This window comes from Leptodactylus fuscus, unplaced genomic scaffold, assembly GCF_031893055.1.
Source record: "Leptodactylus fuscus isolate aLepFus1 unplaced genomic scaffold, aLepFus1.hap2 HAP2_SCAFFOLD_194, whole genome shotgun sequence".
Lineage (NCBI taxonomy): Eukaryota > Metazoa > Chordata > Amphibia > Anura > Leptodactylidae > Leptodactylus > Leptodactylus fuscus.
In genome coordinates this window covers 26,144-53,756 of record NW_027440217.1, presented here as the reverse complement: position 1 = coordinate 53,756, position 27,613 = coordinate 26,144, and the positions used below count along the sequence as shown (strand labels likewise).

Here is a 27,613-nt window from a genome sequence, read left to right as displayed (position 1 = left end):
GTGATATACTGTAGCGGTATAGTGATATAGTGTAGCGGTGTAGTGATATAGAGTGGCGGTATAGTGATATAGTGTAGCGGTATAGTGATATAGAGTGGCGGTATAGTGATATACTGTAGCGGTATAGTGATATAGTGTAGCGGTGTAGTGATATAGAGTGGCGGTATAGTGATATAGTGTAGCGGTATAGTGATATAGTGTAGCGGTGTAGTGATATAGTGTAGCGGTGTAGTGATATAGTGTAGCGGTATAGTGATATAGTGTAGCGGTATAGTGATATAGTGTAGCGGTATAGTGATATAGTGTAGCGGTATAGTGATATAGTGTAGCGGTGTAGTGATATAGTGTAGCAGTATAGTGATATAGAGTGGCGGTATAGTGATATAGTGTAGCGGTGTAGTGATATAGTGTAGCGGTATAGTGATATAGTGTAGCGGTGTAGTGATATAGTGTAGCGGTGTAGTGATATAGTGTAGCGGTATAGTGATATAGAGTGGCGGTATAGTGATATAGTGTAGCGGTGTAGTGATATAGTGTAGCAGTATAGTGATATAGAGTGGCGGTATAGTGATATAGTGTAGCGGTGTAGTGATATAGTGTAGCGGTATAGTGATATAGAGTGGCGGTATAGTGATATAGTGTAGCGGTGTAGTGATATAGTGTAGCGGTGTAGTGATATAGTGTAGCGGTGTAGTGATATAGTGTAGCGGTATAGTGATATAGTGTAGCGGTGTAGTGATATAGTGTAGCGGTATAGTGATATAGTGTAGCGGTATAGTGATATAGTGTAGCGGTGTAGTGATATAGTGTAGCGGTATAGTGATATAGAGTGGCGGTATAGTGATATAGTGTAGCGGTGTAGTGATATAGTGTAGCGGTGTAGTGATATAGAGTGGCGGTATAGTGATATAGTGTAGCGGTGTAGTGATATAGTGTAGCGGTATAGTGATATAGTGTAGCGGTATAGTGATATAGTGTAGCGGTATAGTGATATAGTGTAGCGGTGTAGTGATATAGTGTAGCGGTATAGTGATATAGTGTAGCGGTGTAGTGATATAGTGTAGCGGTGTAGTGATATAGTGTAGCGGTGTAGTGATATAGTGTAGCGGTGTAGTGATATAGAGTAGCGGTGTAGTGATATAGTGTAGCGGTGTAGTGATATAGTGTAGCAGTATAGTGATATAGTGTAGCGGTGTAGTGATATAGTGTAGCGGTGTAGTGATATAGTGTAGCGGTGTAGTGATATAGTGTAGCGGTGTAGTGATATAGTGTAGCGGTGTAGTGATATAGTGTAGCGGTGTAGTGATATAGAGTGGCGGTATAGTGATATAGTGTAGCGGTGTAGTGATATAGTGTAGCAGTATAGTGATATAGAGTGGCGGTATAGTGATATAGTGTAGTGGTGTAGTGATATAGTGTAGCAGTATAGTGATATAGAGTGGCGGTATAGTGATATAGTGTAGCGGTGTAGTGATATAGTGTAGCGGTGTAGTGATATAGTGTAGCGGTGTAGTGATATAGTGTAGCGGTATAGTGATATAGTGTAGCGGTGTAGTGATATAGTGTAGCGGTATAGTGATATAGTGTAGCGGTATAGTGATATAGTGTAGCGGTGTAGTGATATAGTGTAGCGGTATAGTGATATAGAGTGGCGGTATAGTGATATAGTGTAGCGGTGTAGTGATATAGTGTAGCGGTGTAGTGATATAGAGTGGCGGTATAGTGATATAGTGTAGCGGTGTAGTGATATAGTGTAGCGGTGTAGTGATATAGTGTAGCGGTGTAGTGATATAGTGTAGCGGTATAGTGATATAGTGTAGCGGTGTAGTGATATAGAGTGGCGGTATAGTGATATAGTGTAGCGGTGTAGTGATATAGTGTAGCGGTGTAGTGATATAGAGTGGCGGTATAGTTTTCAGATGGATGGAGCTGATAGTCACAGAAATCTGCTTTGTGTGACTAAGTCTTAGCGGAGGATGTTTCTGGTAGTGAGTGGGGTCTGGCGGTGCAGGGAGGGGTCTCTCCTTATCCTTCACAGCAGTGACCCCACCCTGGGCGCACACACCAGGCGGCGCTGACACCAGTCATTCATAGACGCCTCTATCTCCGTGTCCAGACCTCTCCTGAGAGCGGGGCTATTAACCCCTTGTTATTACCTTCTGGGCACTGGGCAGGACTAGGCCAAATCTTAGACTTGGGTCACCTCATTAACCCCAAATACGCAGGCAAAAAGTGAGGGCCAGCCTGCAGGTGGGGCTGTGAGTGGCGGTGCATCAGCAGAACCATAGAGCGGTAATATCAGTGCAGGACAGATCCCTGAGGAATCCGCTGATAGCCACAGATTATTATCAGGGACAAGATATGAACAGAATGCTAGATGTGCAGTGAACACTGACATGAAAAGAGAGGCCTGGAAAGCTGGATGACGACTACTATTGGCACTGGTAAGAAACCCAGGTAGTTGTCAGACACCGTCCGTGCAGAGGACACAAGGACTGGGTGACAGTCACTAATGGCCGCCATGGCGGGGGTGTCGCCCTGAATGATATCTCATATGGTGCTCAAAAGTCTTTGCTGCTCAGGGTGGACAGAAAGCTGAGTGAGGAATCCAGGACAGGACGGAGAGGCTAGAGGAAAGCTGGGTGCCTGGTGTGAGGAGTCCTTCTGGGCGTTAGTGCCCCCCAGTATTCCTGGGGTACAGGTGACCTGCACGCTGCTTGGGGGGCCGTGGCCTCCGACTCTCAGCAGCACAGATATTGGGGGTCAGGGGTCATTCATTGTCTGACGCTCAAATACCTCAGCACAGCTGAGCATTGACCCTTCTCGTGACCTTTTGCCCCGACGCCACCAGGGTCAGCGCCAACTAGAGATGGAGGGGGAGAGTGGAAACTTCCAGAAAACCCCTTTAAATATCAGATGTGGGAAAGCTGGGTGAGAAGCTGTACGGCTATAAAGGGGTTGTTCAGGGCTCTGGGAAAGCTGGGTGAGAAGCTGTACGGCTATAAAGGGGTTGTTCAGGGCTCTGGGAAAGCTGGGTGAGAAGCTGTACGGCTATAAAGGGATTGTTCAGGGCTCTGGGAAAGCTGGGTGAGAAGCTGTACGGCTATAAAGGGGTTGTTCAGGGCTCTGGGAAAGCTGGGTGAGAAGCTGTACGGCTATAAAGGGGTTGTTCAGGGCTCTGGGAAAGCTGGGTGAGAAGCTGTACGGCTATAAAGGGATTGTTCAGGGCTCTGGGAAAGCTGGGTGAGAAGCTGTACGGCTATAAAGGGGTTGTTCAGGGCTCTGGGAAAGCTGGGTGAGAAGCTGTACGGCTATAAAGGGGTTGTTCAGGGCTCTGGGAAAGCTGGGTGAGAAGCTGTACGGCTATAAAGGGGTTGTTCAGGGCTCTGGGAAAGCTGGGTGAGAAGCTGTACGGCTATAAAGGGGTTGTTCAGGGCTCTGGGAAAGCTGGGTGAGAAGCTGTACGGCTATAAAGGGATTGTTCAGGGCTCTGGGAAAGCTGGGTGAGAAGCTGTACGGCTATAAAGGGGTTGTTCAGGGCTCTGGGAAAGCTGGGTGAGAAGCTGTACGGCTATAAAGGGGTTGTTCAGGGCTCTGGGAAAGCTGGGTGAGAAGCTGTACGGCTATAAAGGGGTTGTTCAGGGCTCTGGGAAAGCTGGGTGAGAAGCTGTACGGCTATAAAGGGATTGTTCAGGGCTCTGGGAAAGCTGGGTGAGAAGCTGTACGGCTATAAAGGGGTTGCTCAGAGCTCTGGGAAAGCTGGGTGAGAAGCTGTACGGCTATAAAGGGGTTGTTCAGGGCTCTGGGAAAGCTGGGTGAGAAGCTGTACGGCTATAAAGGGGTTGTTCAGGGCTCTGGGAAAGCTGGGTGAGAAGCTGTACGGCTATAAAGGGGTTGCTCAGAGCTCTGGGAAAGCTGGGTGAGAAGCTGTACGGCTATAAAGGGGTTGCTCAGAGCTCTGGGAAAGCTGGGTAGCAGTCCCTTGGAGAGCGCTAGTACTGGCAGCTATGAGATTGTCAGCGGGGGATGGGGGAGGGGATGTTTGTCTGTCTGTCTGGGCTCAGCAGGTATATAGCTGCCTCTTTCATCTGGGGTCATGTGTTCCCAGCGACCCCAGCGTCCCCTGCAGACTCCGTGTACCCAAACATCAGGCGGGAAGGGGGGGGGGAGCCGACTCCAGATAATCCTATTTACTGATGTCCAGGGAACTGCAAAATCATCTATATACTCCCATATATACCCATCTATATACTCCCATATATACCCATCTATATACTATATCTACCCCCTGTATATACCCAGCTATATACTATATCTACCCCCTGTATATACCCAGCTATATACTATATCTACCCCCTGTATATAACCAGCTATATACTATACCCCCTGTATATACCCATCTATATACTATACTCCCATATATACCCATCTATATACTATACCCCCTGTATATACCCATCTATATACTATACTCCCAGATATACCCATCTATATACTATACCCCCTGTATATACCCATCTATATACTATACTCCCATATATACCCATCTATATAATATATCTACCCCCTGTATATAACCAGCTATATGCTATACCCCCTGTATATACCCATCTATATACTATACTCCCATATATACCCATCTATATACTATATCTACCCCCTGAATATAACCATCTATATACTATATCTACTCCCGTATATAACCATCTATATACTATATCTACCCCTGTATATAACCATCTATATACTATACCCCCTGTATATACCCATCTATATACTATACCCCCTGTAAATACCCATCTATATACTATACCCCCTGTAAATACCCATCTATATACTATACCCCCTGTATATACCCATCTATATACCCTATATGGGGCGGGGCGGGTGTATTGGGATAAATATAACAGTCCGCGGAGTCTCATCTTCCTCTTCGTTGGTGACCACTATATGGGGAGGTGGGGGTAGGGTGGGGGTGGGGCGGGTGTATTGGGATAAATATAACAGTCCGTGGAGTCTCGTCTTCCTCTTCGTTGGTGACCGCTATATGGGGAGGTGGGGTGGGGTGGGGCGGGTGTATTGGGATAAATATAACAGTCCGTGGAGTCTCATCTTCCTCTTCGTTGGTGGCTGCTATATGGGGAGGTGGGGGTGGGGCGGGTGTATTGGGATAAATATAACAGTCCATGGAGTCTCATCTTCCTCTGGTTTGGTGACAGCTGGACACGTATTGGGCAGCGATCTCCACAGTGGCCTCTTCTTCTCCCAGTAGGATGTAGAGTTTCCTCTTCTCCCAGTCTGGGATGTGGGCAGAGAGTCTTTGGTAGTAGACGGCCCTCACAGCTGAGTATTTGGTGCAGTGTAGCAGGAAGTGGGTCTGGTCTTCTAGGGCCCCCTGGTCACAGTGCTGGCACAGTCTCTTCTCCCGTGGCTTGTACGTCTGTCTGTATCGCCCCGTCTCTATCTCTAGGTTGTGGGCGCTCAGTCTGTATCGGCTCAGGGTCTGTCTGTGCTTGGGGTGGCGTATTCTCTCCAGGTAGGTGGCCATGGTGTAGTCCCTTTGTAGGGATTGGTACACATTGGTGAGTTTCTTGGAGTTATTTATTTCGTTTCTCCATTCTTCAATGTACCGCTCTCTGTTTGCCTCTGTGGTCGCCTTTATTTCGGCCTTGGTTATCATCTGTTGGTGTTTTTGGTTTGGTGGTTGGCTGCTGTTTGGTTGGTGAGTGTCTGGTTTGCTCAGGTGGCTTAGCCATGCTTGGTGGTGGTAGGAGTCGCTCCCCTGGATGTGTGCCTGGAAAGCTAGCGCCCTCTTCTGTATGGTGAGCCATAGGGGGAGTCTGCCTAGCTCTGCCCTGCAGGCCATGTTGGTGGTGTTGCGATGGACATGGAGCAGGTACTTGCAGAACTCCAGGTGGAAGTTCTCTGTTGGGCTGGAATCCCACTGTGACTGGTCTGGGTAGGTGGCTGGGCCCCAAACCTCGCTGCCATAGAGAAGGATCGGGGAGATGACTGCGTCAAATATCTTCAGCCAGACCCTCACCGGTGGTTTGAGGTGGTACAGTTGTCTTCTGATGGCGTAGAAGGTTCTGCAGGCTTTTGCTTTCAGGGTTTCTATTGCTGCTTTGAAGCTTCCTGATTGGCTGAGCTCCAGCCCCAGGTCGGTGTAGCTGTTGGTTTTCTCCAGTGTGGAGCCGTTCAGTGTGAATTGTGAGGTGGTGGAGGCTTTATTGTGGCCCTTCTTCTGGAATACCATGACTTTGGTCTTCTTCTGGTTGATGGGTAGGGCCCATGTGGTGCTGAATTTTTCCAGCACTGACAGGCTTTCTTGGAGGTCTTTCTCGGTGGGGGCCAGGAGTAGGAGGTCATCGGCGTATAGCAGGAACTTCACCTCTCGATTGTTCAGGGTGAGGCCTGGGGTTGGTGAGGCCTCCAGGGCTGTAGCCAGTTCATTGATATAGATGTTGAAGAGCGTTGGGTTCAGGCTACAGCCTTGTCTGACCCCTCGGGCCTGTTGGAAGTATGCGGTCCTTTTCCCATTCACCTTCACACTGCACTGGTTTCCGGTGTAGGAGCTCTTGATGACGTCGTACGTTCTTCCTCCTATTCCACTCTCTAGGAGTTTTAGAAGTAGGCCTGGGTGCCATACTGAATCAAACGCCTTCTTAAAGTCCACGAAGCAGGTGAATATCTTGCCTCTTCTGGTGTTGTGGACGTGCGTCTTGATGAGGCTGTGCAGGGTGTAGATATGGTCTGTGGTGCGGTGGTTTGGCATGAACCCTGCTTGGCTCTTGCTGAGGACCCCGTGTTGTGTGAGGAAGGTGAGGATTCTGTTATTGATGATGCTGTTGAACAGTTTCCCCAGCTATGTGCTGCTGACGCAGATCCCTCTGTAGTTGTTGGGGTCATATTGGTCCCCATTCTTGTAGATGGGGGTTATGAGCCCTTTGTTCCAGTCTTCGGGGAAGTGTCCAGCATTGAGCACGAGGGTGAATAGCTTTGCCAGTGCCGCGTGTATTGCTGGAGAGCTGTATTTGATCATCTCTGGTAGGATGCCGTCAGAGCCACTGGCCTTTTTGCCTTTCAGCAGGACAATTCTTTCCTGTATATCTTTTATGGTGATTGGCGAGTCCAGAGGGTTCTGGAAGTCTTTGATGACTTTCTCCATGTCCCTCAGTTTGGTGATTATCTGTTGCTGTTCTGGAGTTAGTTCTTCTTCTGGGATGTTTTTGTAGAGACCTCTGAAGTAGTTGAGCCAGATATTGCCATTTTGGATGTGGAGAGAGTTTTTCTTGGGCTTTGTGCCCATGTGGTGCCAGGTCTCCCAGAATGAGCTGTCCTGGAGGGAGTCCTCTAGTTGCTGGATTTTGTGGGAGAGGTATCTCTGTTTCTTCTCTCTGAGGGTGCCCTTGTATTGCTTGCATAGATTGCTGTAGGCTTCCCTCACCTCCTTGTTGTTGGGGTCCCTGTGTTTTTGGTTGGAGGCTGTTCTTAGGGTATGGCGTAGTGCTCTGCAGTCGCTGTCGAACCATTTGTGGGACTGTTTGTTGGTTTGTCTTATGGGTTTGGTTGGTTTCAGGCCTGCTAGTTCTGCTGTGGTCTGTAGGATGTACTTGAGATCCTTCACAGCTCTGGTGACTCCCTGTTGGTCTGGCTGATAGTTGTTTGTATGGAAGTTTGTGAGCAGTGTCTTGATTTCGGGTCGGTTGATTATATCTACCCCCGTATATAACCATCTATATACTATATCTACCCCCTGAATATAACCATGTATATACTGCAGAGTCCGCTGTGATCGCAGAGTTTTCTTCTCCTGGGGTCTGATTTATATATCTAGGGCTATATCTATATACAGTGTGTATATATATAGGGCTTGTCTGGGGAGTATACAGTGGACTTCAGATGATGGCCCCGGGGGTTCTGGTTGACCAAGCCAACCCCTATAGCACAGGTGGGTAGGGGGTGGAGCAGTGCTTTTGATCACATGACCTGGGGGTTGGGCCCAGGTGGGGTCCATCAACAAGAGTCCAGCAGAACAGGTCAGTGACACGCCCTGGGCCACCCCTTTAAGATGACTGTGTACCAGGCCTTTATCACTGACTCTATATCACATACTGAGATCGCAGCCAAGAACAGTGACCCCAAGGAGACGGTGCTGAGGAGCCTATAGAAAGTGTAGGAGCCATGACTGGGACTGATGTCGGTGATGGACGCTGGGCGGGTCGCTGCAGCAGATGGACGCCGCTATAGCAGCATATGGTGCGGTCCGTCGCCTCCATCACATCAAGGTCACTCTATGAAGGGGAAACACAAAGTCATGTCTGACTGAGGGCAACAGAATACAGAAGTCTCAATGTGAGATTACAGAATGGCGGACAGATGATGGGGGTGATAGTGCTGCAATGAGGGCACCCACTGTGTGATGGGGGCAGAGGCGACCGCAACTCAATGGAGGTTACTAAAAGTAATAATACTGACTGACCGTGTGAGACATCATCATGTACTGCAGGGAGTGACATCATCATGTACTGCAGGGAGTGACATCATCATGTACTGCAGGGAGTGACATCATCATGTACTGCAGGGAGTGACATCATCATGTACTGCAGGGAGTGACATCATCATGTACTGCAGGGAGTGACATCATCATGTACTATACTGTGTGACATCATCATGTACTGCAGGGAGTGACATCATCATGTACTATAGTGTGTGACATCATCATGTACTGCAGGGAGTGACATCATCATGTACTATAGTGTGTGACATCATCATGTAAAATACTGTGTGACATCATCATGTACTGCAGGGAGTGACATCATCATGTACTGCAGGGAGTGACATCATCATGTACTATAGTGTGTGACATCATCATGTAAAATACTGTGTGACATCATCATGTACTGCAGGGAGTGACATCATCATGTACTGCAGGGAGTGACATCATCATGTACTATACTGTGTGACATCATCATGTACTATAGTGTGTGACATCATCATGTACTGCAGGGAGTGACATCATCATGTACTATACTGTGTGACATCATCATGTACTATACAGTACTGTGTGACATCATCATGTATAGTTGTGTGAATTCCTCATCTATTGCAGGGTGTCATATCATGAAGTATTGCATTGTGACATCGTCATATCATCTATTCCAGAACATGACATCATCATGCACTGCAGTACATGACATCACCGGCAGTCAGGTAATGGGCCCAGGTAGGGAGATCAGTGGGCTATGGCCTATCGGACCCGCACCATTCTCCGCTGCAGGGAGAGGGTTAATATGCCGCCTGCTCTTAGTCAGAACGCGCAGCGTACGGCCTTGTGTTACGGGATCAGTAGCCTACGGGGTTAACAGAGAACCACAGATGGGTCCACTTACAGCCAGTCATCCGAATGTGTATAATAGGCCCATGACCTGGAAACTCTGCCTCAGGGGGGCGCTGACGCAGCATTCCATCATGTGCACGTGTCAGGCTCCCCCCACTGCAGCATCACCTGTCCTCACAGAGACCCCCCCCCCTCATTATACCTCACTGTATAGAGATGGAGAGGAACCACCTCACCTCCGAAATACACAAACTGTAATGGATGGAATCGCCCACATCTGTATAATACATAGGGCAGAGACTGAGCGCCCAAACGCCAACACATTGCAAAGTGCCAACACGCCAATTCACACCTCATACTGTGCGCATCCGCAATTACAGACCCCCAAAATAAGCTAGTGTGAATGGGGCCCAGCTTTCAATGATTCAAACAACTTTGTACAGAGGGTGAAGGTCTCGGCGTGTGGTAGTAGTGAACAATTAATACTCACTACTTACATCGCAATGTTATTACAGCACACCGTACAATCTGCTCCACGGTGGCCCCCACACAGTACAATCTGCTCCACAGTGGCCCCCACACAGTACAATCTGCTCCACAGTGACCCCCACACAGTACAATCTGCTCCACGGTGGCCCCCACACAGTATAATGTGCTCCATGGTGGCCCCCACACAGTATAATGTGCTCCACAGTGGCCCCCACACAGTACAATCTGCTCCACAGTGGCCCACACACAGTACAATCTGTTTCACAGATGGGTACCCACAGAGAGAGCTTTAAGTGCCACTTCTGGCACGCATGTCATAGGTTTTCCACCATGGATATAGTGTGTAACAACATCTATAAGCTCTGACCTATATGTTACCTGTCCAGATAAAAGGGACACTATATAGAATCTGATTAGGATGAATATTTCCTGGAATGTCAAAGAAGGCAATGCAGATATATATATATTTATACGAATCCTGTACTGATCCTGAGTTACATCCTGTATTATACTCCAGAGCTGCGCTCACTATTCTGCTGGTACAGTCACTGTGTACATACATTACATTACTTATCCTGTATTATACTCCAGAGCTGCGCTCACTATTCTGCTGGTACAGTCACTGTGTACATACATTACATTACTTATCCTGTATTATACCCCAGAGCTGCGCTCACTATTCTGCTGGTACAGTCACTGTGTACATACATTACATTACTTATCCTGTATTATACCCCAGAGCTGCGCTCACTATTCTGCTGGTACAGTCACTGTGTACATACATTACATTACTTATCCTGTATTATACTCCAGAGCTGCGCTCACTATTCTGCTGGTACAGTCACTGTGTACATACATTACTTATCCTGTATTATACTCCAGAGCTGCGCTCACTATTCTGCTGGTACAGTCACTGTGTACATACATTACATTACTTATCCTGTATTATACCCCAGAGCTGCGCTCACTATTCTGCTGGTACAGTCACTGTGTACATACATTACATTACTTATCCTGTATTATACCCCAGAGCTGCGCTCACTATTCTGCTGGTACAGTCACTGTGCACATACATTACATTACTTACCCTGTATTATACTCCAGAGCTGCGCTCATTATTCTGCTGGTGCAGTCACTGTGTACATACATTACATTACTTATCCTGTATTATACTCCAGAGCTGCGCTCACTATTCTGCTGGTACAGTCACTGTGTACATACATTACATTACTTATCCTGTATTATACCCCAGAGCTGCGCTCACTATTCTGCTGGTACAGTCACTGTGTACATACATTACATTACTTATCCTGTATTATACTCCAGAGCTGCGCTCACTATTCTGCTGGTACAGTCACTGTGTACATACATTACTTATCCTGTATTATACTCCAGAGCTGCGCTCACTATTCTGCTGGTACAGTCACTGTGTACATACATTACATTACTTATCCTGTATTATACCCCAGAGCTGCGCTCACTATTCTGCTGGTACAGTCACTGTGTACATACATTACATTACTTATCCTGTATTATACCCCAGAGCTGCGCTCACTATTCTGCTGGTGCAGTCACTGTGTACATGCATTACATTACTTATCCTGTATTATACCCCAGAGCTGCGCTCACTATTCTGCTGGTGCAGTCTCTGTGTACATACATTACATTACTTATCCTGTATTATACCCCAGAGCTGCGCTCACTATTCTGCTGGTGCAGTCACTGTGTACATACATTACATTACTTATCCTGTATTATACTCCAGAGCTGCGCTCACTATTCTGCCGGTACAGTCACTGTGTACATACATTACATTACTTATCCTGTATTATACTCCAAGAGCTGCGCTCACTATTCTGCTGGTGCAGTCACTGTGTACATACATTACATTACTTATCCTGTATTATACTCCAGAGCTGCGCTCACTATTCTGCTGGTACAGTCACTGTGTACATACATTACATTACTTATCCTGTATTATACTCCAGAGCTGCGCTCACTATTCTGCTGGTGCAGTCACTGTGTACATACATTACATTACTTATCCTGTATTATACTCCAGAGCTGCGCTCACTATTCTGCTGGTACAGTCACTGTGTACATACATTACTTATCCTGTATTATACCCCAGAGCTGCGCTCACTATTCTGCTGGTGCAGTCACTGTGTACATACATTACATTACTTATCCTGTATTATACTCCAGAGCTGCGCTCACTATTCTGCCGGTACAGTCACTGTGTACATACATTACATTACTTATCCTGTATTATACTCCAGAGCTGCGCTCACTATTCTGCTGGTGCAGTCACTGTGTGCATACATTACATTACTTATCCTGTATTATACTCCAGAGCTGCGCTCACTATTCTGCTGGTACAGTCACTGTGTACATACATTACTTATCCTGTATTATACTCCAGAGCTGCGCTCACTATTCTGCTGGTACAGTCACTGTGTACATACATTACATTACTTATCCTGTATTATACCCCAGAGCTGCGCTCACTATTCTGCTGGTGCAGTCACTGTGTACATGCATTACATTACTTATCCTGTATTATACTCCAGAGCTGCGCTCACTATTCTGCTGGTGCAGTCACTGTGTACATACATTACATTACTTATCCTGTATTATACTCCAGAGCTGCGCTCACTATTCTGCCGGTACAGTCACTGTGTACATACATTACATTACTTATCCTGTATTATACTCCAGAGCTGCGCTCACTATTCTGCTGGTGCAGTCACTGTGTGCATACATTACATTACTTATCCTGTATTATACTCCAGAGCTGCGCTCACTATTCTGCTGGTGCAGTCACTGTGTACATACATTACATTACTTATCCTGTATTATACCCCAGAGCTGCGCTCACTATTCTGCTGGTGCAGTCACTGTGTACATACATACATTACTTATCCTGTATTATACTGCAGAGCTGCGCTCACTATTCTGCTGGTACAGTCACTGTGTACATACATTACATTACTTATCCTGTATTATACTCCAGAGCTGCGCTCACTATTCTGCTGGTACAGTCACTGTGTACATACATTACATTACTTATCCTGTATTATACTCCAGAGCTGCGCTCACTATTCTGCTGGTGCAGTCACTGTGTACATACATTACATTACTTATCCTGTATTATACTCCAGAGCTGTGCTCACTATTCTGCTGGTGCAGTCACTGTGTACATACATTACATTACTTATCCTGTATTATACTCCAGAGCACCGCTCACTATTCTGCTGGTACAGTCACTGTGTACATACATTACATTACTTATCCTGTATTATACTCCAGAGCTGCGCTCACTATTCTGCTGGTACAGTCACTGTGTACATACATTACATTACTTATCCTGTATTATACTCCAGAGCTGCGCTCACTATTCTGCTGGTACAGTTACTGTGTACATACATTACATTACTTATCCTGTATTATACTCCAGAGCTGCGCTCACTATTCTGCTGGTCACTGTGTACATACATTACATTACTTATCCTGTATTATACTCCAGAGCTGCGCTCACTATTCTGCTGGTGCAGTCACTGTGTACATACATTACTTATCCTGTATTATACTCCAGAGCTGCGCTCACTATTCTGCTGGTGCAGTCACTGTGTACATACATTACATTACTTATCCTGTATTATACTCCAGAGCTGCGCTCACTATTCTGCTGGTACAGTCACTGTGTACATACATTACATTACTTCTCCTGTATTATACTCCAGAGCTGCGCTCACTATTCTGCTGGTCACTGTGTACATACATTACATTACTTATCCTGTATTATACTCCAGAGCTGCGCTCACTATTCTGCTGGTGCAGTCACTGTGTACATACATTACTTATCCTGTATTATACTCCAGAGCTGCGCTCACTATTCTGCTGGTGCAGTCACTGTGTACATACATTACATTACTTATCCTGTATTATACTCCAGAGCTGCGCTCACTATTCTGCTGGTGCAGTCACTGTGTGCATACATTACATTACTTATCCTGTATTATACTCCAGAGCTGCGCTCACTATTCTGCTGGTACAGTCACTGTGTACATACATTACATTACTTATCCTGTATTATACTCCAGAGCTGCGCTCACTATTCTGCTGGTACAGTCACTGTGTACATACATTACATTACTTATCCTGTATTATACTCCAGAGCTGCGCTCACTATTCTGCTGGTACAGTCACTGTGTACATACATTACATTACTTATCCTGTATTATACTCCAGAGCTGCGCTCACTATTCTGCTGGTACAGTCACTGTGTACATACATTACATTACTTATCCTGTATTATACTCCAGAGCTGCGCTCACTATTCTGCTGGTGCAGTCACTGTGTACATACATTACATTACTTATCCTGTATTATACTCCAGAGCTGCGCTCACTATTCTGCTGGTGCAGTCACTGTGTACATACATTACATTACTTATCCTGTATTATACTCCAGAGCTGCGCTCACTATTCTGCTGGTGCAGTCACTGTGTACATACATTACATTACTTATCCTGTATTATACTCCAGAGCTGCGCTCACTATTCTGCTGGTACAGTCACTGTGTACATACATTACTTATCCTGTATTATACTCCAGAGCTGCGCTCACTATTCTGCTGGTGCAGTCACTGTGTGCATACATTACATTACTTATCCTGTATTATACTCCAGAGCTGCGCTCACTATTCTGCTGGTGCAGTCACTGTGTACACACATTACTTATCCTGTATTATACTCCAGAGCTGCGCTCACTATTCTGCTGGTACAGTCACTGTGTACATACATTACATTACTTATCCTGTATTATACTCCAGAGCTGCGCTCACTATTCTGCTGGTACAGTCACTGTGTACATACATTACATTACTTATCCTGTATTATACTGCAGAGCTGCGCTCACTATTCTGCTGGTCACTGTGTACATACATTACATTACTTATCCTGTATTATACTCCAGAGCTGCGCTCACTATTCTGCTGGTACAGTCACTGTGTACATACATTACATTACTTATCCTGTATTATACTCCAGAGCTGCGCTCACTATTCTGCTGGTGCAGTCACTGTGTACATACATTACATTACTTATCCTGTATTATACTCCAGAGCTGCGCTCACTATTCTGCTGGTACAGTTACTGTGTACATACATTACATTACTTATCCTGTATTATACTCCAGAGCTGCGCTCACTATTCTGCTGGTACAGTCACTGTGTACATACATTACATTACTTATCCTGTATTATACTCCAGAGCTGCGCTCACTATTCTGCTGGTGCAGTCACTGTGTACATACATTACATTACTTATCCTGTATTATACTCCAGAGCTGCGCTCACTATTCTGCTGGTACAGTTACTGTGTACATACATTACATTACTTATCCTGTATTATACTCCAGAGCTGCGCTCACTATTCTGCTGGTGCAGTCACTGTGTACATACATTACATTACTTATCCTGTATTATACTCCAGAGCTGCGCTCACTATTCTGCTGGTACAGTCACTGTGTATATACATTACATTACTTATCCTGTATTATACTCCAGAGCTGCGCTCACTATCCTGCTGGTGCAGTCACTGTGTACATACATTACATTACTTATCCTGTATTATACTCCAGAGCTGCGCTCACTATTCTGCTGGTACGGTCACTGTGTACATACATTACATTACTTATCCTGTATTATACTCCAGAGCTGCGCTCACTATTCTGCTGGTACAGTCACTGTGTACATACATTACTTATCCTGTATTATACTCCAGAGCTGCGCTCACTATTCTGCTGGTGCAGTCACTGTGTACATACATTACATTACTTATCCTGTATTATACTCCAGAGCTGCACTCACTATTCTGCTGGTGCAGTCACTGTGTACATACATTACATTACTTATCCTGTATTATACTCCAGAGCTGCGCTCACTATTCTGCTGGTACAGTCACTGTGTACATACATTACTTATCCTGTATTATACTCCAGAGCTGCGCTCACTATTCTGCTGGTGCAGTCACTGTGTACATACATTACATTACTTATCCTGTATTATACTCCAGAGCTGCACTCACTATTCTGCTGGTACGGTCACTGTGTACATACATTACATTACTTATCCTGTATTATACTCCAGAGCTGCGCTCACTATTCTGCTGGTACAGTCACTGTGTACATACATTACTTATCCTGTATTATACTCCAGAGCTGCGCTCACTATTCTGCTGGTGCAGTCACTGTGTACATACATTACATTACTTATCCTGTATTATACTCCAGAGCTGCGCTCACTATTCTGCTGGTACAGTCACTGTGTACATACATTACATTACTTATCCTGTATTATACTCCAGAGCTGCGCTCACTATTCTGCTGGTACAGTCACTGTGTACATACATTACATTACTTATCCTGTATTATACCCCAGAGCTGCGCTCACTATTCTGCTGGTACAGTCACTGTGTACATACATTACATTACTTATCCTGTATTATACTCCAGAGCTGCGCTCACTATTCTGCTGGTACAGTCACTGTGTACATACATTACATTACTTATCCTGTATTATACTCCAGAGCTGCGCTCACTATTCTGCTGGTGCAGTCACTGTGTACATACATTACATTACTTATCCTGTATTATACTCCAGAGCTGCGCTCACTATTCTGCTGGTACAGTTACTGTGTACATACATTACATTACTTATCCTGTATTATACTCCAGAGCTGCGCTCACTATTCTGCTGGTACAGTCACTGTGTACATACATTACATTACTTATCCTGTATTATACTCCAGAGCTGCGCTCACTATTCTGCTGGTGCAGTCACTGTGTACATACATTACATTACTTATCCTGTATTATACTCCAGAGCTGCGCTCACTATTCTGCTGGTACAGTTACTGTGTACATACATTACATTACTTATCCTGTATTATACTCCAGAGCTGCGCTCACTATTCTGCTGGTGCAGTCACTGTGTACATACATTACATTACTTATCCTGTATTATACTCCAGAGCTGCGCTCACTATTCTGCTGGTACAGTCACTGTGTATATACATTACATTACTTATCCTGTATTATACTCCAGAGCTGCGCTCACTATCCTGCTGGTGCAGTCACTGTGTACATACATTACATTACTTATCCTGTATTATACTCCAGAGCTGCGCTCACTATTCTGCTGGTACGGTCACTGTGTACATACATTACATTACTTATCCTGTATTATACTCCAGAGCTGCGCTCACTATTCTGCTGGTACAGTCACTGTGTACATACATTACTTATCCTGTATTATACTCCAGAGCTGCGCTCACTATTCTGCTGGTGCAGTCACTGTGTACATACATTACATTACTTATCCTGTATTATACTCCAGAGCTGCACTCACTATTCTGCTGGTGCAGTCACTGTGTACATACATTACATTACTTATCCTGTATTATACTCCAGAGCTGCGCTCTCTATTCTGTTTCTATACAGTTGGGATCCTTGTTGAGCTATTTTGTGGTCCAGGGTCTAGAATGTTCTTCACTGGCCCCGTGCTATGGTGCGCAGTATGTGGAGCGGGGCCCGGACCTCCTCACCCGCCTCCGTGTGATTGCTGACTCTTTTCTCGGGAACACATATGGTCTCCTCGCTCGGTGGACGTCTCGTTTGTGCTTCACTTGGCTTTTGGACGTGTTCTCTCGTGAGGGCACTTTGTAGCTGCGCACGTGGTAACAGCTGGGACCCTCCAAGCCAAATTCTCCAAATGTGTAGAGAAATGGAACTGGAAAGGGAGAGAAGCGGCGTCCAGATCTGACAGAGCCGGGCGGGGGGGGGGGGGGGGGGGGGTTGTTGGAGGGTCTGTGGTTGGGGCTCTTGTGACTCATCTTCTAGTCCACCAGATAAACCTTTATTTGGGGCGGGGGCATCGACCTTCTGTAACACAGGAGATAACGTGAATGGCGTGTTCAGCCAGAGAAACGAGTGCGTAGATGGGGAGTGACAGCGGGGAGCGAGGAGCGGGGTGCGGGGCCATTTGGTCCACGTCTGTTCGTTTTCTATATTTGCTATTAGACCTCGCCTGATCTCTGGCATTTCATCTCACAAGTTCTGGGAGACATCGAAATATTAACCCTTTGTATCCGCTCAGGAGTCTGCAAGAGCCTCACACCCTAATATTGGGGCCCATCAGGTGGGAGTCTGGTATCAATGTCCCTGAATGGTGACGAAAGGGGGATTTGTACAGGACCATGTGTTGTGGGGGTGGGCCTACTGTAGGGCACCTGTCATGTTATAGGGTGTGCCTACTGTAGGGCACCTGTCATGTTATAGGGTGTGCCTACTGTAGGGCACCTGTCATGTTATAGGGTGGGCCTACTGTAGGGCACCTGTCATGTTATAGGGTGGGTCTACTGTAGGGCACCTGTCATGTTATAGGGTGGGCCTACTGTAGGGCACCTGTCATGTTATAGGGTGTGCCTACTGTAGGGCACCTGTCATGTTATAGGGTGTGCCTACTGTAGGGCACCTGTCATGTTATAGGGTGGGCCTACTGTAGGGCACCTGTCATGTTATAGGGTGGGCCTACTGTAGGGCACCTGTCATGTTATAGGGTGTGCCTACTGTAGGGCACCTGTCATGTTATAGGGTGTGCCTACTGTAGGGCACCTGTCATGTTATAGGGTGTGCCTACTGTAGGGCACCTGTCATGTTATAGGGTGGGCCTACTGTAGGGCACCTGTCATGTTATAGGGTGTGCCTACTGTAGGGCACCTGTCATGTTATAGGGTGGGCCTACTGTAGGGCACCTGTCATGTTATAGGGTGGGTGTACTGTAGGGCACCTGTCATGTTATAGGGTGTGCCTACTGTAGGGCACCTGTCATGTTATAGGGTGGGCCTACTGTAGGGCACCTGTCATGTTATAGGGTGTGCCTACTGTAGGGCACCTGTCATGTTATAGGGTGTGCCTACTGTAGGGCACCTGTCATGTTATAGGGTGGGCCTACTGTAGGGCACCTGTCATGTTATAGGGTGGGCCTACTGTAGGGCACCTGTCATGTTATAGGGTGGGTGTACTGTAGGGCACCTGTCATGTTATAGGGTGTGCCTACTGTAGGGCACCTGTCATGTTATAGGGTGGGCCTACTGTAGGGCACCTGTCATGTTATAGGGTGGGCCTACTGTAGGGCACCTGTCATGTTATAGGGTGGGCCTACTGTAGGGCACCTGTCATGTTATAGGGTGTGCCTACTGTAGGGCACCTGTCATGTTATAGGGTGGGCCTACTGTAGGGCACCTGTCATGTTATAGGGTGGGCCTACTGTAGGGCACCTGTCATGTTATAGGGTGTGCCTACTGTAGGGCACCTGTCATGTTATAGGGTGGGCCTACTGTAGGGCACCTGTCATGTTATAGGGTGGGCCTACTGTAGGGCACCTGTCATGTTATAGGGTGGGCCTACTGTAGGGCACCTGTCATGTTATAGGGTGGGCCTACTGTAGGGCACCTGTCATGTTATAGGGTGGGCCTACTGTAGGGCACCTGTCATGTTATAGGGTGGGCCTACTGTAGGGCACCTGTCATGTTATAGGGTGGGCCTACTGTAGGGCACCTGTCATGTTATAGGGTGTGCCTACTGTAGGGCACCTGTCATGTTATAGGGTGGGCCTACTGTAGGGCACCTGTCATGTTATAGGGTGGGCCTACTGTAGGGCACCTGTCATGTTATAGGGTGTGCCTACTGTAGGGCACCTGTCATGTTATAGGGTGGGCCTACTGTAGGGCACCTGTCATGTTATAGGGTGGGCCTACTGTAGGGCACCTGTCATGTTATAGGGTGGGCCTACTGTAGGGCACCTGTCATGTTATAGGGTGGGCCTACTGTAGGGCACCTGTCATGTTATAGGGTGGGCCTACTGTAGGGCACCTGTCATGTTATAGGGTGGGCCTACTGTAGGGAACCTGTCATGTTATAGGGTGTGCCTACTGTAAGGCACCTGTCATGTTATGGGGTGGGCCTACTGTAGGGCACCTGTCATGTTATAGGGTGGGTGTACTGTAGGGCACCTGTCATGTTATAGGGTGGGCCTACTGTAGGGCACCTGTCATGTTATAGGGTGGGCCTACTGTAGGGCACCTGTCATGTTATAGTGTGGGCCTACTGTAGGGCACCTGTCATGTTATAGGGTGGGTGTACTGTAGGGCACCTGTCATGTTATAGTGTGGGCGTATTGTAGGGCACCTGTCATGTTATAGGGTGGGCCTACTGTAGGGCACCTGTCATGTTATAGGGTGGGCCTACTGTAGGGCACCTGTCATGTTATAGGGTGGGCCTACTGTAGGGCACCTGTCATGTTATAGGGTGGGCCTACTGTAGGGCACCTGTCATGTTATAGGGTGGGCCTACTGTAGGGCACCTGTCATGTTATAGGGTGGGTGTATTGTAGGGCACCTGTCATGTTATAGGGTGGGTGTACTGTAGGGCACCTGTCATGTTATAGGGTGGGTGTACTGTAGGGCACCTGTCATGTTATAGGGTGGGTGTACTGTAGGGCACCTGTCATGTTATAGGGTGGGTGTACTGTAGGGCACCTGTCATGTTATAGGGTGGACCTACTGTAGGGCACCTGTCATGTTATAGTGTGGGCCTACTGTAGGGCACCTGTCATGTTATAGGGTGGGTGTACTGTAGGGCACCTGTCATGTTATAGTGTGGGCGTATTGTAGGGCACCTGTCATGTTATAGGGTGGGCCTACTGTAGGGCACCTGTCCTGTTATAGGGTGGGCCTACTGTAGGGCACCTGTCATGTTATAGGGTGGGCCTACTGTAGGGCACCTGTCATGTTATAGGGTGGGTGTACTGTAGGGCACCTGTCATGTTATAGGGTGGGCCTACTGTAGGGCACCTGTCATGTTATGGGGTGGGCGTATTGTAGGGCACCTGTCATGTTATGGGGTGGGCGTATTGTAGGGCACCTGTCATGTTATAGGGTGGGTGTACTGTAGGGCACCTGTCATGTTATAGGGTGGGCCTACTGTAGGGCACCTGTCATGTTATAGGGTGGGCCTACTGTAGGGCACCTGTCATGTTATAGGGTGGGCCTACTGTAGGGCACCTGTCATGTTATAGGGTGGGTGTATTGTAGGGCACCTGTCATGTTATAGGGTGGGCCTACTGTAGGGAACCTGTCATGTTATAGGGTGGGCCTACTGTAGGGCACCTGTCATGTTATAGGGTGGGCCTACTGTAGGGCACCTGTCATGTTATAGGGTGGGCCTACTGTAGGGCACCTGTCATGTTATAGGGTGGGCCTACTGTAGGGCACCTGTCATGTTATAGGGTGGGCCTACTGTAGGGCACCTGTCATGTAATAGGGTGGGCGTACTGTAGGGCACCTGTCATGTTATAGGGTGGGCCTACTGTAGGGCACCTGTCATGTTATAGTGTGGGCCTACTGTAGGGCACCTGTCATGTTATAGGGTGGGTGTACTGTAGGGCACCTGTCATGTTATAGGGTGGGTGTACTGTAGGGCACCTGTCATGTTATAGTGTGGGCCTACTGTAGGGCACCTGTCATGTTATAGTGTGGGCCTACTGTAGGGCACCTGTCATGTTATAGGGTGGGTGTACTGTAGGGCACCTGTCATGTTATAGGGTGGGCCTACTGTAGGGCACCTGTCATGTTATAGGGTGGGTGTACTGTAGGGCACCTGTCATGTTATAGTGTGGGCCTACTGTAGGGCACCTGTCATGTTATAGTGTGGGCCTACTGTAGGGCACCTGTCATGTTATAGGGTGGGTGTACTGTAGGGCACCTGTCATGTTATAGGGTGGGCCTACTGTAGGGCACCTGTCATGTTATGGGGTGGAGGTACTGCCATCTGCTATGTTATGCTTGCTGCTCTTCCTTGAAGACCTCAGTGCCAGGAGGAGGCTGCGAGGCTTTGTCATGTTTGTTGATCAGATCCTCACCTCGCCACTGCCTGACATGGAGTCTCCTCCATCTGAATGAAGTGAATGTTACAGAATCTTCCTTCTATAACTGGATGAGGGGTCACCAGGGGGCGCTGCGCCTGCCCAGTCATTGCCTCTGGTTCTCCACTCAGACTCTGGATTATTCTGCAATGAGAAGTTTCTTATCCATTTCTTAGCTCTATCTGTTTCTTGCCAGGTTGGCTGATGTCGCTAGAAGTGGTGCAGATGAGGCAGATGGGTTTCGGACATTACCCGGTCCAATCTCATAGCGTTGTGTTTGGCGCGGGCCGGTGGAGTAATGGTGACACGTGCGCTGTTCTAGTGAATGGAGCTACAAACAACTGCCCTCCATTTTGTGTCTCTGTGAAAATCGCCCTCAGTGCCAACAAGAAGTTAAAATCTTTGCCCGGGTGTTGTGGTCTCCTTAGTGAAGGCAGCGGTGTAATCGGGTGTGTAATAAATAAGGGTGGGGGGCAGAGAGAAGCAGCTGGATCCCCTCTAATGAGACATAATTAAGGCAGCGGATTCTCTCCTGCTCCTTCCCCACATCTTCCAATGGCATTTAACCCATTGTTGAGCTGAAGTCTGAGCTTCTCGCGTTACCCCCAACCCACTCTCAATGGGAAAAGTGGAGACTCTCTCTCCAGACTCCTCTGTCTCTCTCCAGACTCCTCTGTCTCTCTCCAGACTCCTCTGTCTCCCTCCAGACTCCTCTGTCTCCCTCCAGACTCCTCTGTCTCCCTCCAGACACTACTATTCCCCTCCAGACTCCTCTGTCTCTCTCCAGACTCCTCTGTCTCTCTCCAGACTCCTCTGTCTCCCTCCAGACTCCTCTGTCTCCCTCCAGACTCCTCTGTCTCCCTCCAGACTCCTCTGTCTCCCTCCAGACTCCTCTGTCTCCCTCCAGACTCCTCTGTCTCCCTCCAGACTCCTCTGTCTCCCTCCAGACTCCTCTGTCTCCCTCCAGACTCCTTTGTCTTCCTCCAGACACTACTATTCCCCTCCAGACTCCTCTGTCTCTCTCCAGACTCCTCTGTCTCTCTCCAGACTCCTCTGTCTCTCTCCAGACTCCTCTGTCTCTCTCCAGACTCCTCTGTCTCCCTCCTGACTCCTTTGCCTTCCTCCAGACACTACTATTCCCCTCCAGACTCCTCTGTCTCTCTCCAGACTCCTCTGTCTCCCTCCAGACTCCTTTGCCTTCCTCCAGACATTTCTATTCCCCTCCAGACTCCTCTGTCTCCCTCCAGACTCCTCTTGTCTCCCTCCAGACACTACTATTCCCCTCCTGACTCCTCTGTCTCTCTCCAGACTCCTCTGTCTCCCTCCAGACTCCTTTGTCTTCCTCTAGACACTACTATTCCCCTCCAGACTCCTCTGTCTCTCTCCAGACTCCTCTGTCTCTCTCCAGACTCCTCTGTCTCTCTCCAGACTCCTCTGTCTCTCTCCAGACTCCTCTGTCTCTCTCCAGACTCCTCTGTCTCTCTCCAGACTCCTCTGTCTCCCTCCAGACTCCTCTGTCTCCCTCCAGACTCCTTTGTCTTCCTCCAGACACTACTATTCCCCTCCAGACTCCTCTGTCTCTCTCCAGACTCCTCTGTCTCCCTCCAGACTCCTCTCTCCAGACTCCTCTGTCTCCCTCCAGACTCCTCTGTCTCCCTCCAGACACTACTATTCCCCTCCTGACTCCTCTGTCTCTCTCCAGACTCCTTTGTCTTCCTCCAGACACTACTATTCCCCTCCAAACTCCTCTGTCTCCCTCCAGACTCATTTGTCTTCCTCTAGATACTACTATTCCCCTCCAGACTCCTCTGTCTCTCTCCAGACTCCTCTGTCTCTCTCCAGACTCCTCTGTCTCTCTCCAGACTCCTCTGTCTCCCTCCAGACTCCTCTGTCTCCCTCCAGACTCCTCTGTCTCCCTCCAGACTCCTTTGTCTTCCTCCAGACACTACTATTCCCCTCCAGACTCCTCTGTCTCTCTCCAGACTCCTCTGTCTCCCTCCAGACTCCTCTGTCTCCCTCCAGACTCCTCTGTCTCCCTCCAGACTCCTTTGTCTTCCTCCAGACACTACTATTCCCTTCCAGACTCCTCTGTCTCCCTCCAGACTCCTCTGTCTCCCTCCAGACTCCTCTGTCTCCCTCCAGACTCCTCTGTCTCCCTCCAGACTCCTCTGTCTCCCTCCAGACTCCTCTGTCTCTCTCCAGACTCCTCTGTCCTCCTCCAGACATTTCTATTCCCCTCCAGACTCCTCTGTCTCTCTCCAGACTCCTCTGTCTCCCTCCAGACTCCTCTGTCTCCCTCCAGACACTACTATTCCCCTCCAGACTCCTCTGTCTCCCTCCAGACTCCTCTGTCTCCCTCCAGACTCCTCTGTCTCTCTCCAGACTCCTCTGTCTCCCTCCAGACACTACTATTCCCCTCCAGACTCTTCTGTCTCTCTCCAGACTCCTCTGTCTCTCTCCAGACTCCTCTGTCTCCCTCCAGACTCCTCTGTCTCCCTCCAGACTCCTTTGTCTTCCTCCAGACACTACTATTCCCCTCCAGACTCCTCTGTCTCTCTCCAGACTCCTCTGTCTCTCTCCAGACTCCTCTGTCTCCCTCCAGACTCCTCTGTCTCCCTCCAGACTCCTCTGTCTCTCTCCAGACTCCTCTGTCTCCCTCCAGACTCCTCTGTCTCTCTCCAGACTCCTCTGTCCTCCTCCAGACATTTCTATTCCCCTCCAGACTCCTCTGTCTCCCTCCAGACTCCTTTGTCTTCCTCCAGACACTACTATTCCCTTCCAGACTCCTCTGTCTCCCTCCAGACTCCTCTGTCTCCCTCCAGACTCCTCTGTCTCCCTCCAGACTCCTCTGTCTCTCTCCAGACTCCTCTGTTCTCCTCCAGACATTTCTATTCCCCTCCAGACTCCTCTGTCTCTCTCCAGACTCCTCTGTCTCTCTCCAGACTCCTCTGTCTCCCTCCAGACTCCTCTGTCTCCCTCCAGACTCCTCTGTCTCCCTCCAGACTCCTCTGTCTCCCTCCAGACACTACTATTCCCCTCCAGACTCCTCTGTCTCCCTCCAGACTCCTCTGTCTCCCTCCAGACTCCTCTGTCTCTCTCCAGACTCCTCTGTCTCCCTCCAGACTCCTCTGTCTCCCTCCAGACTCCTCTGTCTCCCTCCAGACTCCTCTGTCTCTCTCCAGACTCCTCTGTCTCTCTCCAGACTCCTCTGTCTCTCTCCAGACTCCTCTGTCTCCCTCCAGACTCCTCTGTCTCCCTCCTGACTCCTTTGCCTTCCTCCAGACACTACTATTCCCCTCCAGACTCCTCTGTCTCTCTCCAGACTCCTCTGTCTCCCTCCAGACTCCTTTGCCTTCCTCCAGACATTTCTATTCCCCTCCAGACTCCTCTGTCTCCCTCCAGACTCCTCTTGTCTCCCTCCAGACACTACTATTCCCCTCCTGACTCCTCTGTCTCTCTCCAGACTCCTCTGTCTCCCTCCAGACTCCTTTGTCTTCCTCTAGACACTACTATTCCCCTCCAGACTCCTCTGTCTCTCTCCAGACTCCTCTGTCTCTCTCCAGACTCCTCTGTCTCTCTCCAGACTCCTCTGTCTCTCTCCAGACTCCTCTGTCTCTCTCCAGACTCCTCTGTCTCTCTCCAGACTCCTCTGTCTCCCTCCAGACTCCTCTGTCTCCCTCCAGACTCCTTTGTCTTCCTCCAGACACTACTATTCCCCTCCAGACTCCTCTGTCTCTCTCCAGACTCCTCTGTCTCCCTCCAGACTCCTCTCTCCAGACTCCTCTGTCTCCCTCCAGACTCCTCTGTCTCCCTCCAGACACTACTATTCCCCTCCTGACTCCTCTGTCTCTCTCCAGACTCCTTTGTCTTCCTCCAGACACTACTATTCCCCTCCAAACTCCTCTGTCTCCCTCCAGACTCATTTGTCTTCCTCTAGATACTACTATTCCCCTCCAGACTCCTCTGTCTCTCTCCAGACTCCTCTGTCTCTCTCCAGACTCCTCTGTCTCTCTCCAGACTCCTCTGTCTCCCTCCAGACTCCTCTGTCTCCCTCCAGACTCCTTTGTCTTCCTCCAGACACTACTATTCCCCTCCAGACTCCTCTGTCTCTCTCCAGACTCCTCTGTCTCCCTCCAGACTCCTCTGTCTCCCTCCAGACTCCTCTGTCTCCCTCCAGACTCCTTTGTCTTCCTCCAGACACTACTATTCCCTTCCAGACTCCTCTGTCTCCCTCCAGACTCCTCTGTCTCCCTCCAGACTCCTCTGTCTCCCTCCAGACTCCTCTGTCTCCCTCCAGACTCCTCTGTCTCCCTCCAGACTCCTCTGTCTCTCTCCAGACTCCTCTGTCCTCCTCCAGACATTTCTATTCCCCTCCAGACTCCTCTGTCTCTCTCCAGACTCCTCTGTCTCCCTCCAGACTCCTCTGTCTCCCTCCAGACACTACTATTCCCCTCCAGACTCCTCTGTCTCCCTCCAGACTCCTCTGTCTCCCTCCAGACTCCTCTGTCTCTCTCCAGACTCCTCTGTCTCCCTCCAGACACTACTATTCCCCTCCAGACTCTTCTGTCTCTCTCCAGACTCCTCTGTCTCTCTCCAGACTCCTCTGTCTCCCTCCAGACTCCTCTGTCTCCCTCCAGACTCCTTTGTCTTCCTCCAGACACTACTATTCCCCTCCAGACTCCTCTGTCTCTCTCCAGACTCCTCTGTCTCTCTCCAGACTCCTCTGTCTCCCTCCAGACTCCTCTGTCTCCCTCCAGACTCCTCTGTCTCTCTCCAGACTCCTCTGTCTCCCTCCAGACTCCTCTGTCTCTCTCCAGACTCCTCTGTCCTCCTCCAGACATTTCTATTCCCCTCCAGACTCCTCTGTCTCCCTCCAGACTCCTTTGTCTTCCTCCAGACACTACTATTCCCTTCCAGACTCCTCTGTCTCCCTCCAGACTCCTCTGTCTCCCTCCAGACTCCTCTGTCTCCCTCCAGACTCCTCTGTCTCCCTCCAGACTCCTCTGTCTCTCTCCAGACTCCTCTGTTCTCCTCCAGACATTTCTATTCCCCTCCAGACTCCTCTGTCTCTCTCCAGACTCCTCTGTCTCTCTCCAGACTCCTCTGTCTCCCTCCAGACTCCTCTGTCTCCCTCCAGACTCCTCTGTCTCCCTCCAGACACTACTATTCCCCTCCAGACTCCTCTGTCTCCCTCCAGACTCCTCTGTCTCTCTCCAGACTCCTCTGTCTCTCTCCAGACTCCTCTGTCTCTCTCCAGACTCCTCTGTCTCCCTCCAGACTCCTCTGTCTCCCTCCAGACTCCTCTGTCTCCCTCCAGACTCCTCTGTCTCCCTCCAGACATTTCTATTCCCCTCCAGACTCCTCTGTCCTCCTCCAGACATTTCTATTCCCCTCCAGACTCCTCTGTCCTCCTCCAGACATTTCTATTCCCTCCAGACTCCTCTGTCTCCCTCCAGACTCCTCTGTCCTCCTCCAGACACTTCTATTCCCCTCCAGACTCCTCTGTCTCCCTCCAGAATTCTCTGTCTTTCTAGAATCCTCTGTCCTCTCCTCCAGTCCCCTCTATCCCCCTCATCTGTTTCCCTTCTGTCTCCCTCCAGACCTTTCAGTTTTCCTCCAGTCTCCTCTGTCTTATTTAGCTGTCTATGCCTTCTCTAAAGACCTGCGGGGGTGGAGCGTATCCCCGGGATCTTTTTGTCTTATATTATATAGGATGCTGCTGACTAAAGTTTTTCAAATATTTTTGATATATGGTCTGAAAGATTCTTGACTTTCCATCCAAGATACTGTCCTACTCCA

The 27,613-nt window shown here is 48.6% G+C and overlaps 1 long non-coding RNA gene across 1 annotated transcript in view; it reads left to right on the top strand.

Moving 5' to 3' along the window:
* LOC142187324 (uncharacterized) overlaps positions 1–9,236 on the top strand; it is a 51,724-nt gene extending 42,488 nt beyond the window's left edge. Inside the window, exon 3 of the long non-coding RNA XR_012712551.1 lies at positions 9,113–9,236. This is a non-coding gene — a long non-coding RNA (uncharacterized LOC142187324). The remainder of the gene's footprint in view (positions 1–9,112) is intronic.
* Positions 9,237–27,613: the final 18,377 nt, after the last annotated feature.